The 13,557-nt window shown below is 33.3% G+C and overlaps 1 protein-coding gene across 2 annotated transcripts in view; it reads left to right on the forward strand.

Moving 5' to 3' along the window:
• The first annotated feature begins 31 nt into the window (after positions 1-31).
• The window catches only part of LOC137927127 (protein shifted-like), a 33,678-nt gene continuing 20,152 nt past the window's right edge, over positions 32-13,557 (forward strand). For both annotated transcript variants that reach the window (XM_068770937.1, XM_068770938.1), the window contains exon 1: positions 32-180. The gene's annotated coding sequence lies outside the window, so the exon portion shown is untranslated. The remainder of the gene's footprint in view (positions 181-13,557) is intronic.

A 13,557-nucleotide genomic window follows, 5' to 3' on the forward strand; every position in this document is an offset into this window, starting at 1 on the left:
TGAAGTCATAAAATATTGGCAGTCCACACTCTGACGCGAAGCGCGGTGCATGTGTCGTTGAGTTATTTCGAAATAAAAAAAATCACTTTCCGATCGCGTTTCGTGTGTGATAAGATTTTAAATTATGTTAGTGTGGTCAGTGGATTCATAGTTGAATTGTTACTGAAGGGCACACCGCAGGTAGAGATATTGGTTTTTGTTTTAAATATTTTCGACTTCGCGAAATTTGACGAGGATAAGGAGAGATCGTTGATCCCACTTGTGTCTAATTGTTTAACTATATGCACTTCATTCGGTTATCGTTTCGAAACCTGTCTTTAATATTTAACACATTCTCTCATAATGTTTAGGTGATAATTATAATTAAAATATTATAATCTATGTCAATTTAAATGCAACTATAGTAATAAAGATTTAAATGACGCATTAAAGTTTTAAATGTATAGATAACAGAGATTCGTTTAGTTTCGTATCCGATGTGCGTAGTAAAATAAATAAAAAAGCAGATAAACAATTGTATGTGGCTGATGTAAACATATCGTTATTACGGGCGCGGTGAACTACGGGATACGGATATATCCAAAAGCTCAATATTAATTGACTGTCTGTTCCGTTAATTGCATCTTCAACCGGTTTACAACAAAACCCTTATGTCCGTTGCAAAAAAATTTACAAAGCTAGTGTCTAAAAATAATTCTTTTGTGTTAAACCGTTTAATTAATTTCATTTTTATTTATCGCAATCAAGAGTTTTTTTTTATGTCTCCTTTCTAATTACTAAACATAATATTAAGATAAAAAATACAATGTAATTATATGTGTAAAAGGTTATAAGGGGTGAATGTAAAGCTAATTTGTAAAAAAAAATAACTTTAATGTTCCTACATCTAATTCCAACCAATTTATATAAAGTTATCACACAAAAATATGTTATATCAATTATTTTTTTCTATTGGAATACGACAGTCTAAAAACTTCCAGTAGTACAAAACCTTCAAAGATAGTAAACAATTATTATAACATTATTTATTATTTCAGTAACCACTGTCTTTAATATAGCTTGTATATACAAACATTAATTTACAGCAAACGTCATGTAAATTCGCTGTTTTGAAGCCTTTACACCTCTAATCAAACACGCTGTATAATAAATTGAGTAAGGCCGTCATACTATTAGATCGTACAAGCTCCACAGACGGAATTGAATCCTTTGAAGCTTTTACATCTATTACCAATCATCCTGTATAACTATAACTTTAATCTTGTGCGCTATTTTGCGCGCAAAATATTATCTGTATATTACATATTTAAACATAGCTAAGATCGGGGTTCCGATCTTCGATTATGGCGTTCTTTGGCACAGGCCTATGCATGTTTGTGTGTCTATAGGTCTTTTTTACGCAAATGATTACACCAATAAATTATTCTAGTGATGAAATTGTTATGATTGAAGCAAACACATTTTAAATGTGCTATTAATTATTGTTTCACCTTGTCCCCCGACCGAGTAAGTCTTTAAATAGAAAAGTTCGAGTGGCATCACAAAAAGTAAGTCGTGTAGAGACGGGCGCGGACGGCAGCGGCCGGACTGTGGCTTATTTCTTTTTACTCTGTTACCTGTTCCCGAACGGGTACCCGTCGGTTAGTCTGAGTGGACGCAGGGGTACAGCACCTTTGCCGCGACATGTCATTGATTTAAAAAAAAAAGTTTTTTTTTTGAACTAATGACAGTCTTAAATTTTTTAATTATTATTTTCGATGGCGTAGTTACGATGTTATCCTAAATCGATTATATCATTTTTAAATTTCATTTCAAATGTTGTGTGTTGAGTTTTTAACAACTTTTCTCAGCATTCCGAGCCGCTAGTAGCTTACAGATTAACCTTTTTAAGATTATTCAAAATTGCGTGTAAATGCATAATTTTCATATAAAAAATTGAATTTGACTTTTTAAATTTAACTGTGTTAATTTATACTAATGCCATTAAGTTTGATAGTTTTAATATCGTTATGTATAAGGGATTGACATTTATTAATCTATATCTGTAACATATGTATAGAAAACCAATATGCGGGTAAATTTGAATATAACATAATTAATGGTATCATCATCATTTTATCTGTTATATGTCTGTGTTTATAGTACCGACATAATATTATATATTAACTTAGGTAATGGATTATGCTTTTGTGAAAATGATCACGACAAACTCAGTCTTAGTTTATTATGAGCGCTTTTAAGACTAGAGCTCATTTGGAACCCTCGTATACCATTTTGTTTATTTATTCACCATTTTTACAATCTTTGTAAAGACAGACTTAATGCTTTTAGGCATTATCTACCAGTCAACCTAACCCTTAATAACCTAGAGTTTCAATTTTGATACCAATCTTTTAAACTGAATGTTCACATTACTACTAGTTTTTTTTTATAGGTTGGTTGTACATATTTTACTGTTGTATAATATTCTTTCCAACGAAATTAAAAAAAAATCTTTTTTTCCCTTCATCTAGACCCTCAAGCAAACACAGTAATATTAAAAAAAATCACCTTCGTAAATCAGGCTACTAAGGGCTAAGGTAGTGAGATAATTAGTGGTCAGGTGTATTATATATACATATATGCTATATACAAAATTTGTTATAGATATACAATTATTCTGACGACAAAAGGAGAGTAAAGAATTTTATGTGAGTTATTATATTATGCAGAAGTTCAAATTTAATCAAGTTTCTATTAAACAGGATTGTGATATTCTTCTCTTGATATAAAATATTGATCTCTGTTTGTGATCGTTATTGGATGTTTAGGTTATTAATATTAGTAATTTAATAAATAAAATAAATATCCTGATGACGGCAGCAGTAAACTTAAAAATCAAAAACTACTGTAGGTAAAGAATAAACATGTACTATTTCTAGTATGATTTTGATACAACAAAATTTTAACGTAATACAATTTCAAATAAACTTTATATTTTCGACTGGCAGTATGACAACATCTTGAGACAAATCAAGTAATAATTCAATCAAATTAAAACATTATCATCATCAAGTCTAGTTAACTTGATAGACAGCCACTGCAACCTCTTTAAGATATTCACGATTACACTTCTTGCGGCGCCCGCATATGATAAAACAACTTGTCAAAAATATCCGATCACTATGTATTGTCGATCATGACTTATGTGTTTGAGATACGATCCTTTACAATGGTCCTCATAAGAAAGCTCATTATTACCTAGAGAGCAATAGAAAGTGCTAGGAGTTTTGCTAAGAGAAGAACAGAACAGAAGAACTAAGGTATCTGCTATATCTAGAAGAATTGCTCATCTGAAGTAAAAAAAAGCACATCAGACAGACGTTGAAGCTGAAACGTAGAATAGCGACCAGTACCAGGTAGAATCGGCGTAGGTAGGTCGACAAGATAGTTGATAGATTAAATCAAATTACTTTTTATTCGATATACCTTCAATAATTCATTTTCAACAACCAGGTGTGATTATCTATCGTATCATAGTCAATTAACTTTGTTTTAAACGGAAGGATAACTATAGTTATTTACGTACAATATATAACATACTAAGTTAGTAATATTTAACTTGCAATAGATCGCAGTTTCGATTCCCGGGATACAATGTCTTATAATACACACTTTGATCATTAATTGTATAGGATTGCCATTGACTAAGAAGTTTCCAGAGGATGGGCAGCAGCGTCCTCTGGATACCATACCACTGTACGATCACTAACCGGTCTGTCGTGACGATTATGGTATATCCTTTCACAGATATTGGGGGACTTTGGGGGAAGCCTATGCCTTGTGGTGGGCGCCTATGAGCTGAAATAACGAATGATCACTAACCGGTCTACCAAGCGTGGCGGTAATAGTACAGTACCTGACGATAAATATTGCACATCGATCTTTGGAAAGAGACTATCGACTAATTTCAGCTTGGCACGACTGACAACGTAGGTAGTGTGAGACAGAGATAATGCTATACGAAAACGAAATTAGGCGATTGTCTCTTTCCAAAGGTCGATGCGCAATATTTATCGCCGCGTAATGTATATCCCCTCATAGACATATGCCAGACAGGCTTGTGCCTTGCAGTAGACGTCGAGATGAAGTCTGTGATAATACAATACATAAATAAATAAATAAAACAGATTATGCAACTATACATTCTGTGTTCTATGTATAAGAGTGCGTTGAAATTATTTAAGAACATAAGCATAATATCAATGTACGAACTCAAGGCATCGCATATTCAAATAGTTCACTTGACATGTCGCTGTATGCCACGACTTTTGTTTACACTAAATCTCGTATCGTGCGTTTAGACTGAGAACATACGTACAAATTCAATACACTACCAACAGTAGTACATTTTAAATTTTCTGAGACATTGTCGCTTAGGATAGACCTCATGAAAATGGTTTAAATTAGGGCTTCTTAAACTATGGGTCGAGACCCCAAATAAAGTCAAGAGATTTTAATGTCAAATATTAATGCATGGCGCAATTACAAAACAAAAGTTTTGCCAACTTTTAGAAAATTTAAAAAAAAAATAAGACTCGAACCCAAAACAACGCAACCTCGAACATCTAACGACGCACATTGAAAATCAGTACTAATTAAGCCGCGACGCGAATTCGAAAAAAATGCAAAACGAAATGATGCAAAGCGAGGTATTGATGTTTATAATAGTAAAATATAGTACGTAATCATTAGTTCATGTCCATTAATCAGAATAAAATAATAAAATCAGAAAAAAAACACATATAAAACCTCTTCAGTTCGATTTCCTTACGTCTCACTCTTTTGCTATACGATCATTAATTATATTTGTGATAGACATTGTTTACATTCCAACTTCATTTTGTGATTAGTAATTTATTTGTTTATAAAATTAAATTATTAAACATATTATCATTTATTAGATTATTATATCTAGTTAAATACAATAGTTTTTACTTACTAATAATACTTCCAATAGGATCGCAGGCCAGTATTGCAAAGATATGAGTGGTTAGTCAACTATTTTAACAGAGCGTCAGATAAATACGATAAACTATTAGTTGTAATAAAAGTAGACGGTAAAAAGCAACGTAAACCTACCCGCTTATCCATTCAAAACTCGTCAATAACTGGTGTCCATATCACACAACATGGAAACAGTTTGCCATCGATTCTCTCAATGGGGTTTCAAGACGTGTCTGTCTTCTTGATGTTCAGTAGTAAAGAAACGAACGAGAAAAGAAATATTACGTTAACATAATTAAAAATATTATTTGTTATATCGCTGTATTTAATAATTGCCTTAATCATTCCTATTCGTAAAAAGATATCAAACAAATTGGCACCTATACTGCATTTAAATTTAAAAAAAAACTTAAAAAAGGTGTTACTCGAGTTTTTAATAAAATTCTATGGAACTTTTGTCTCCAGCCTATAAATTATGTTATAATGTATTTCGTAAAATTAACCGTGAACATTACAAATTTTCCATAAAAAAATATAAATGATTTTTGTTGCCCTCGCTGCAGAAAGATTCTCGTGTAGGTTTTCGCTGCATATCTACATAGAAAGGTATATCGGTGCGCTGCCCAAAGTATTCTAAAAATTGTATATGATGTATTTTTACTATTGAGATATAGATTCAATATTGAGAAGTTAACTTCATCTCTCGCATGAAATCTATTAATTTCCAATAGTCCAGTGTAACAGTTTGGGCCGAAAATCAATCTTTCATCCGCCCAATGTTTTAAGAACATTCTTCACTATAATCATTTACACCGTAACATGCTATGAACATAGCCCTGCTCCAGAGATTTTCAACAGAAATGGTTAGAAACTACCTGCCTCCTTTAGCTTTATCCGACGACCTAGTAGGTGTTCAACTTACGCTGCGATTTCTGCTCCCAGGTTTCTGCTCCAGAACCTTCTGGCCCGGCAGACATCTGTATTGCGTGTTATGAGGCCGCATTCAACTTGTCAATCCACTAGTCTATTCCGTTTAACTTTATAAAATAGTTTAATGTATAAAATAATATATTTTGTTTTTACTCTCTCGTGTTGTGTATCTTTTTTTTTGTTTCGGTGGGGGAAATCTTCCAGTGTTCAAGATGCTCCGCCTCTGGGGGGAGGACAGGGGTATGTGGGATTCCTACCCACTAACCACCCGCCGTCTCGGGGATATCTTCCGGTCAGGGATCGCCACGCGGTCTTCCCTCGCGCCGTGCTATTTTTTCGATAGCCCGTCCCGGGGTATGCGTGTATACGCTACCCCCGAAACCCTCGTGGTGCCATCACGATGGTTCGAGACCACGTCGAACCATCGTCCGCCTCTGAGTCGCCGAAGCTAGTGGGAGTTTAGGGCCCCCACCCTAAACTCCAGATAGAGTACACTGCAGATTATTCAGATTTATATTTAAAAAAAAATTGAGATTGTACTTTAACTATATCCTGTTGTGTGTACCCTGTATATAATAAATATAGTATGACGTCTTATATATGAAAAAAGATCTCGTACATATAATATTTAGCAGTTTTATAACATAAAATGGTGAGATTTTAAGTATTTTCACAATTTGCATTACAATTTCAAAGTCGTGGGGTCATTCCCATTTTGCAGTGTTGCTTATCGCAGGATGCGTCTGTCGTCACCGTCAAAAGACATATTTGGAACACCATATCACAGTTTTTATATACCTAAATTATTTGAGGGTTACGAATAATATGACAGTTTGAACTTTAATTCACTGCGTAACTGGAAACTTTGATCTTTTTTATGATAAAATGACCCGAAAATATCGACTATTTTTAGTGATTAATGTATAGGTGGTGATTGGTAAAAGGTTTAAAAACTTTAAATGGGTGAAAGTATATAGGTCAGTAAAAAGTTTTTACACCTATTTACACAATGCATATAAAACAAACATTATATAAACGTACAAAATATGTACGATTCGTTGTTTTATATGTCATAGTTGGCATATAACTCGACAGTTTATCAAACACCATATTTTTTATATTTACAAATCTCTTTTTTGTCCGCAATTCCAGACTTGTTTATCTTCCATCCAATCTTTAACACAATGATATGGTTTATTGATTAATCTTTTTTTGACAAATTATTTCACGGAGATCTCCGTCAAAGCTTTGCCTACAAAACGGTTAAGAATAAATATTCGTTTGTACTCTAGTTCTGTCAAATACATCGAATGAGTTATCCAGGTTTTTTTTTAATCCAAAACTCGTGACAACACTGTTATAGTAGACATGATAAAATTGTATAGAATATATTCTTACGAAAAACCCAAATGTACATTACGAGTCTAGGTAACGGTAATTAATAGATCAGGTCTGGGATTTCCAAAAGATTTTCACGGAATCGAGGCTAGACACGAATTATGGAAATTTTTCATTACCAACTCCTAAACTCCACTGTCAATGTTTACGTTAAATTGGTTTTGACAATAGAACAGATAAAACATAGACGCAAGTGACGTCCAACTTGGATAAACTTTGTACTTTCAAAAGCTACATTTCATTTTCAGGCCAATAAAAAAAGTTAATTACGTAATTTAGAGTGAAACGTTTATTAATTAGTTTAATAATAAATAATTTCACAAAAATAAATTATATCTTTAGAAATAACATCTATATTTTTTATTATAATACTCTAAGGTACATGATTTTTATTTGGTTACAGATTATAAATTTTTTTCCATCTGTGGTTAGTAAACGTCAAATATTTAATTACGTTGGACAGATGTTTTTATTTGTTCCATCTTTTAAATACAACTCAATAATTAAGATTGCATTTTACTTCTATCGTAGCAACAACTTGAGCCGAGGTTTTTAATTCCAACATGGCGTTTGCCTAAATCACCTAACATTGTCCTAACCCCGGGAAAATGAATACGAATGCGAAGATTGGATTCTAGATTCAATTCGAGACATTTTTATTTCATTTCGCATCTAAGTTTGTTTCTTTATTTTTTATTTTCAGTTGTATCCAAATCTTTGCATATATCAATTTTACAATTAAAAATTAGGGTCAATGTTAAAAAATACAATATTAATTACTTTTCTCTACAATTGCATTCGGCCAATTCGGATAACAGTTTTTTTTAGTATTTCACAAAATATTTGGTAGCGAATTGTGCGTAATATACTTTAAAAATCACTTACCATTCGAAGCTATAAATCTCATTTAAAAACAATTGAAAAAATATATTAATGCGTTTTTATTATTATTTACTCAAGCAAAATTAAGTACATTGTTTTAAACATTTTTTGTAGGTAGTGGCTAACATGTTAAACAAAATATCAATAGACACAGACAATCTCTCATAACTCTTTGTAATCTGAGTAAATATTTAATATACCGTATTAATCTAGACAAATAAATAAAATTTGTAATATGTTTATAACATTAAAATAACCGCTTTTTACTACATACATATAGAAATATATTCTGTACTTATACCAAAATGACATTTTTTAAAAAAATTCTCAGTCTGTCCTTACGGCTAATCTTTTAAATGGCTTAACCGATTTTGATGGGACTTATATTGGCAGGCAGATGATGTAATAAGGAGTTACTTGGGATCCTTTTACTTCAGAAAAAAATTAAACGAACAAGTAAACTCAATAAACTATATAATTTTTTATATTAAATTCCATGCGGACAAAGTCGCAGGCACAGCTAGTATATGACTGATCTACGGTACACGAAAGGGTTCTCGAACATTGTTGATTAAAAAGACGTGTAGTCTGAACACCCTCGACGCTCTAACCTATAAAGTTTTAAATATCTGTGAGATGTGACCTTCCACCAAGGTAATAAATATATATTCTACCATAGATGATCAAGTATGTATAATATTACTAATTGTAAGGTTATCGAATATTGTCATGGGTCACTTGTACAGCTACATATATTTGTAGCAGATAACTGTCGCCGCGATCTTTTTATAATTCGAACGATAAAATACTAAAATAACTTACATTCAGATAAATAATTGTTGCTTCGTTAATGTTGACATTATTCTTTTTTATCTGTGATGCAAATTGGCGGGATTATTTTTTATTTTTCATTATCAAAATTAATCTTGTTTAAATTTTCTTAATTCAATTATACATGTATTTAAATCACATTGTCATAAATAAATACAAATAAGATTTTTTATCTAACAAAATGATCACTCAGGAATTGGTTAATTTTTTTTAAGATGAATGCTATAGGCTGGTAGTTTATTTTTAATGTGTAGTAAACCGAATTTGGAAACTCTTTTTTTTAAGTCATTGATTTTTGGATAGGGTGTACTATACATTAATAGAATCTATTTTTCTATATTTCACCTCTTGAAAATTTTAACACCTAAAATCTGTCTGTCTGTTTACAATATTTTAGTTTTTTACACAATAGACAATGATTGCATTCCTTAAAATGTTGCGCACTCCGGTCTGTGGATCTATGTGTCCTTCCTCTTTTTTGTTCACACCTTTTGTTGGTATAATTCGACATCGGGAGCGAAGAAAAAAAAACCAGTTAAACATTACGTCTCTGACAGGGGATATTTAATGAAGTCGTGGAGTTTTTAGGCGCGCGGGCGTTTCTCACGACTGTATTATTGTAGGAGCACGTACGGACGGCCCAATCAATTATGTTAACTGTGATAATTTGAACTTTTTTTCTCCGTTTTTTTTTTCTCTCACCGATACGAGGGCCCGAAACGATTTTGTCCGGTCAACAAGCGTATTATTCGCCACTTACATGGGTTATTATCGGCGTGATTTTTTAAAAATCGAACAGGGATTCCATTGGTTAAAAGACGAAAAAGTTTTTATTTATCACCAGTTCTTTCTAAATATTTTAAGTATGTTATACAAATGTTTATTTTGACCAAGATAAAATATAAAAGAATATTGCTCTGTTATATTATCATATGAGTTCGTTGTTTTATATGTTATAAATTATAAAGAATGATTTAAATTATTTTTTTTATTTCACAATTATTAAAATGTGTTATATTTGTAACATATAAATAGTAGAATATATATAGAAGTAGTATATTGTAGAATTTTTATAACCTACTAGATTTGATGTTGCTAGTGGTACTTTATGGTATAGAAACGCAGACGGGGAAAAAACTCATTGATATCTTCGATATTGAGGATATCTTTTACTCAGCGCATTATTGTCCGCTTTCTTCAGAAGCTAAAGGAACTCCGGACAATCATAACTCAATAAAGTCGCGGTTTTGGAGAGACTTCTTGTCCAGAATAGAGATAAAGGCTCAAGGTCCAAAGGTTACCCATCTTTGCCATGGGCGGATGAACATGAGGACAATCACAAAATTGATCTTATTTAGGGGGAGATTCGGAGGGAAATATGGATACGCACAAAACGTCCTGCCGTCTCGGGGAAGGACACGTCTACTTGCTACACACTAAAGCCCACTCAGTAGTCATGAGGCTTGCGATTGTAGGTTTAAATCCCGGGACACAATATTGTATAATTCACATTGCCCACAAATGAGTTTCCAGAGGATAAACAGCAGCGACCGTTGCGTACCATAATACCACACTGGAAATGGCGGTTATGGTATATCTTCCCGTAGGTATCTTTGCAGCGGGCTGAAACCTCGAAGATGACGAGTGCGCGATAGTTTACAATCCCATGATTTGTCATGGGTTATTTATATTACTACTATGAATAATATAAGTCGGTATAGAAATTTTAGCGTGTGGTGTCACTAGAATGGACAGAATACGGAACGAATATATCAGAGGTTCGTTTAAGGTAGCTCCGATCCCCAGAAAATTACAGGAAAATAGATTGCGATGGTATGGCCACATTCAACGAAAACCAGATGACCACGTGGTAAAAACTGTCTTAAGCCTCCCAGAATTCCCAAGAGGGAGAGGGCGTTTAAAAGCTACGTGGTGGTCTAATATCGGAAAGGAACTGGAAACCCTTCAACTTGATGCAGAGACAACTCAGGATAGATTGGCCTGGCGAAATTTGATAAGGAGACCCGCCCCTAATTAAAGGGAAAGGGGAAAGAAGAAGAAGAAGAATATAGAGATTTTAGCATAGCCTGATTGGTTTGGATGCAACACAAGACAGGTCATCATGGTGAACTTTGCCCTGGGCGGGGGAGAAGATCTACATAAGTGTTTATCATCTGAAACAATGATGGTGATGATTAGTCTGCGTTTATTACGTTCACAGCATTATGTGCTACGGGTTACTTCTATTGTTTCATAAAATAAAAGAAAGCTGTTTATGGAATAACCCAAAAACTTTGTAGGTAAAGTAAGCACTTGAAATAAACACTAGTTACCTTTATGCGCTACTTAAAAATTAGAAACTCTTTTATAAGTAACTGCAAGGTCATGTAATGTCTTTAAATTATTGGAATAATAAATTTTAAAAGTTTATTTAAGATAGCGCTTGCAAATAAAATCATAGCCAGAGAAATAATTTTTCTACTATATTATGAACGCATTCGCTGCGGAACGCCTAAAAATTCTCTCAGTCATTTAACCTTGATAGGGGAAAAATTGATGAATATTTATTTATCCGTACAGGAAGCATATGCAGATATCGCGTTGGTAACAAACAAATAATTGACCATGATAATGCAATTATTATTACAATTGTTATTACAAACATGTGGCGCCAGAAGACGTTGTTCGCTGCGAAAAAGTGTCTATAGTAGAGTGCTAAAAGGCGCTGTTCGCAGCGAAAAAGTGTCTATAGTAGAGTGCTAAAAGGCGCTGTTCGCAGCAAAAGAGTGTCTATAATAGAGTGCTAAAAGGCGCTGTTCGCTGCGAAAAAGTGTCTATAGTAGAGTGCTAAAAGGCGCTGTTCGCAGCGAAAAAGTGTCTATAGTAGAGTGCTAAAAGGCGCTGTTCGCAGCAAAAGAGTGTCTATAATAGAGTGTTAAAAGGTGCTGTTCGCTGCGAATAAGTGTCTATAGTAGAGTGCTAAAAGGCGCTGTTCGCAACGAAAAAGTGTCTATAGTAGAATGCTAAAAGGCGCTGTTCGCAGCAAAAAAGTGTCTATAGTAGAGTGCTAGAACGCGCTGTTCGTAGCATAAGGGTTATGGTTATTGTGAAAGTGACCACAAAAAACCCGTGAGAGTTTATTGTGGGCTTATCTCCGATCAGGACGCGTTTGGAATCCTCGTAAATCTAAATTGAAGTATGCTATTAAAGAATGTACTCAATATTATTTTAATTTTTATTATATTGGTAACTTGTTGCATTTTCATCTAAAAATAGTAAGTAATTCTTCCAAAGTAATCATTATAAATGCCAATACTGTGATATTGTAATATGTATGGGCCAGAGTCGAGGCCTCTTGAACTTTGATAACTTAAAAGAGGTTTTATGTTAAACCACCTCAACTGCCTGCATACTCAAACCATCGAAATATTTAGCAAATAAAATGTCACTTGAGCAAAGTAAGACAGGCAAAAAAGCTATAAATAAACATAAGTTGATAATAGTATTAATAAATAAACACGCTAAAATTAAAGGCTTATTAAAAAAAGGTCGTCGACGCGCAATATAATTAGGAATTTACAAATGAATTTAAATAATTATTATATAAACAAATAAAAAAATGTTTAACACTTTGATAACATCACAAATTATTAAGTCAATAAACAATGTTAAGATCTTGTTTGAATTACGTGTTTATCACTCGGAACGCCTTCTCTGTTATCATCATAAACAAATGTGTCGTATTACAAACTAATGTCCGATAACGTGACCAAGTTTAACATTATATATAAACATGAACGTGTATCTTTCTGTATCTTAACCGTTTCACTGCTAAACAATTCTTTGTAGAACGCATGAAAACTGCGCGATTTATTCTCACTTCTGTCAAATTGAACTCTCATTTAGACAAATATTAATTAATTTTAATAATCATTCCCGTACAATATTTCCTTGCGATGATGTAGTAAAAATGAATGTAGCAACTAATATATAATCGAGTATCCCAAATTGTATTGTTAATATGTATAAATTTTAGCTGCATTTACCCATAAGAGAAAATTGTGTAAGAAAAATTGTAATAAATTGTTAAACCCTCTCGTGCCTCGCAGCTGGGAGAAGAAAGATCCGTGTCAAACAGCGGCAACCCTCACCCAACTGTCTGCGTTTAGTTAAAGCGAAAAATAAATATTGTAAAAAAAACACTAGCGATGCATATTAGAATTAATAAAAAAAAATTTCAAAAAGGACGCACTGAAACTTACGGGGTCGGTTTTGGAGACAAAATAGAGCAGAGCTTTTGAACCGCGTAGCAGTCGAACGGTTAAAATTACTATTTGCCTTTTCTCCGCGTGAGTTTCAACTTATTGAAAGCGGTGAGAAAGGGAGATCGACAGAAAAACCTCGTTCACCGACGTTGAAGTGAAGTGTTGACTGAAGTGACAGAAGCAGGAGCATATTCGTACAACCGATGGGGCCAAAAGTGATCGGTCGAGCGGTGATCACGAGCCAGTAGACGAGGCCTGAGTAAGC

This window comes from Battus philenor, unplaced genomic scaffold (assembly GCF_028537555.1).
Source record: "Battus philenor isolate CCGP_79_NKW_IND1 unplaced genomic scaffold, ilBatPhil1.0.hap1 SCAF_3, whole genome shotgun sequence".
Lineage (NCBI taxonomy): Eukaryota > Metazoa > Arthropoda > Insecta > Lepidoptera > Papilionidae > Battus > Battus philenor.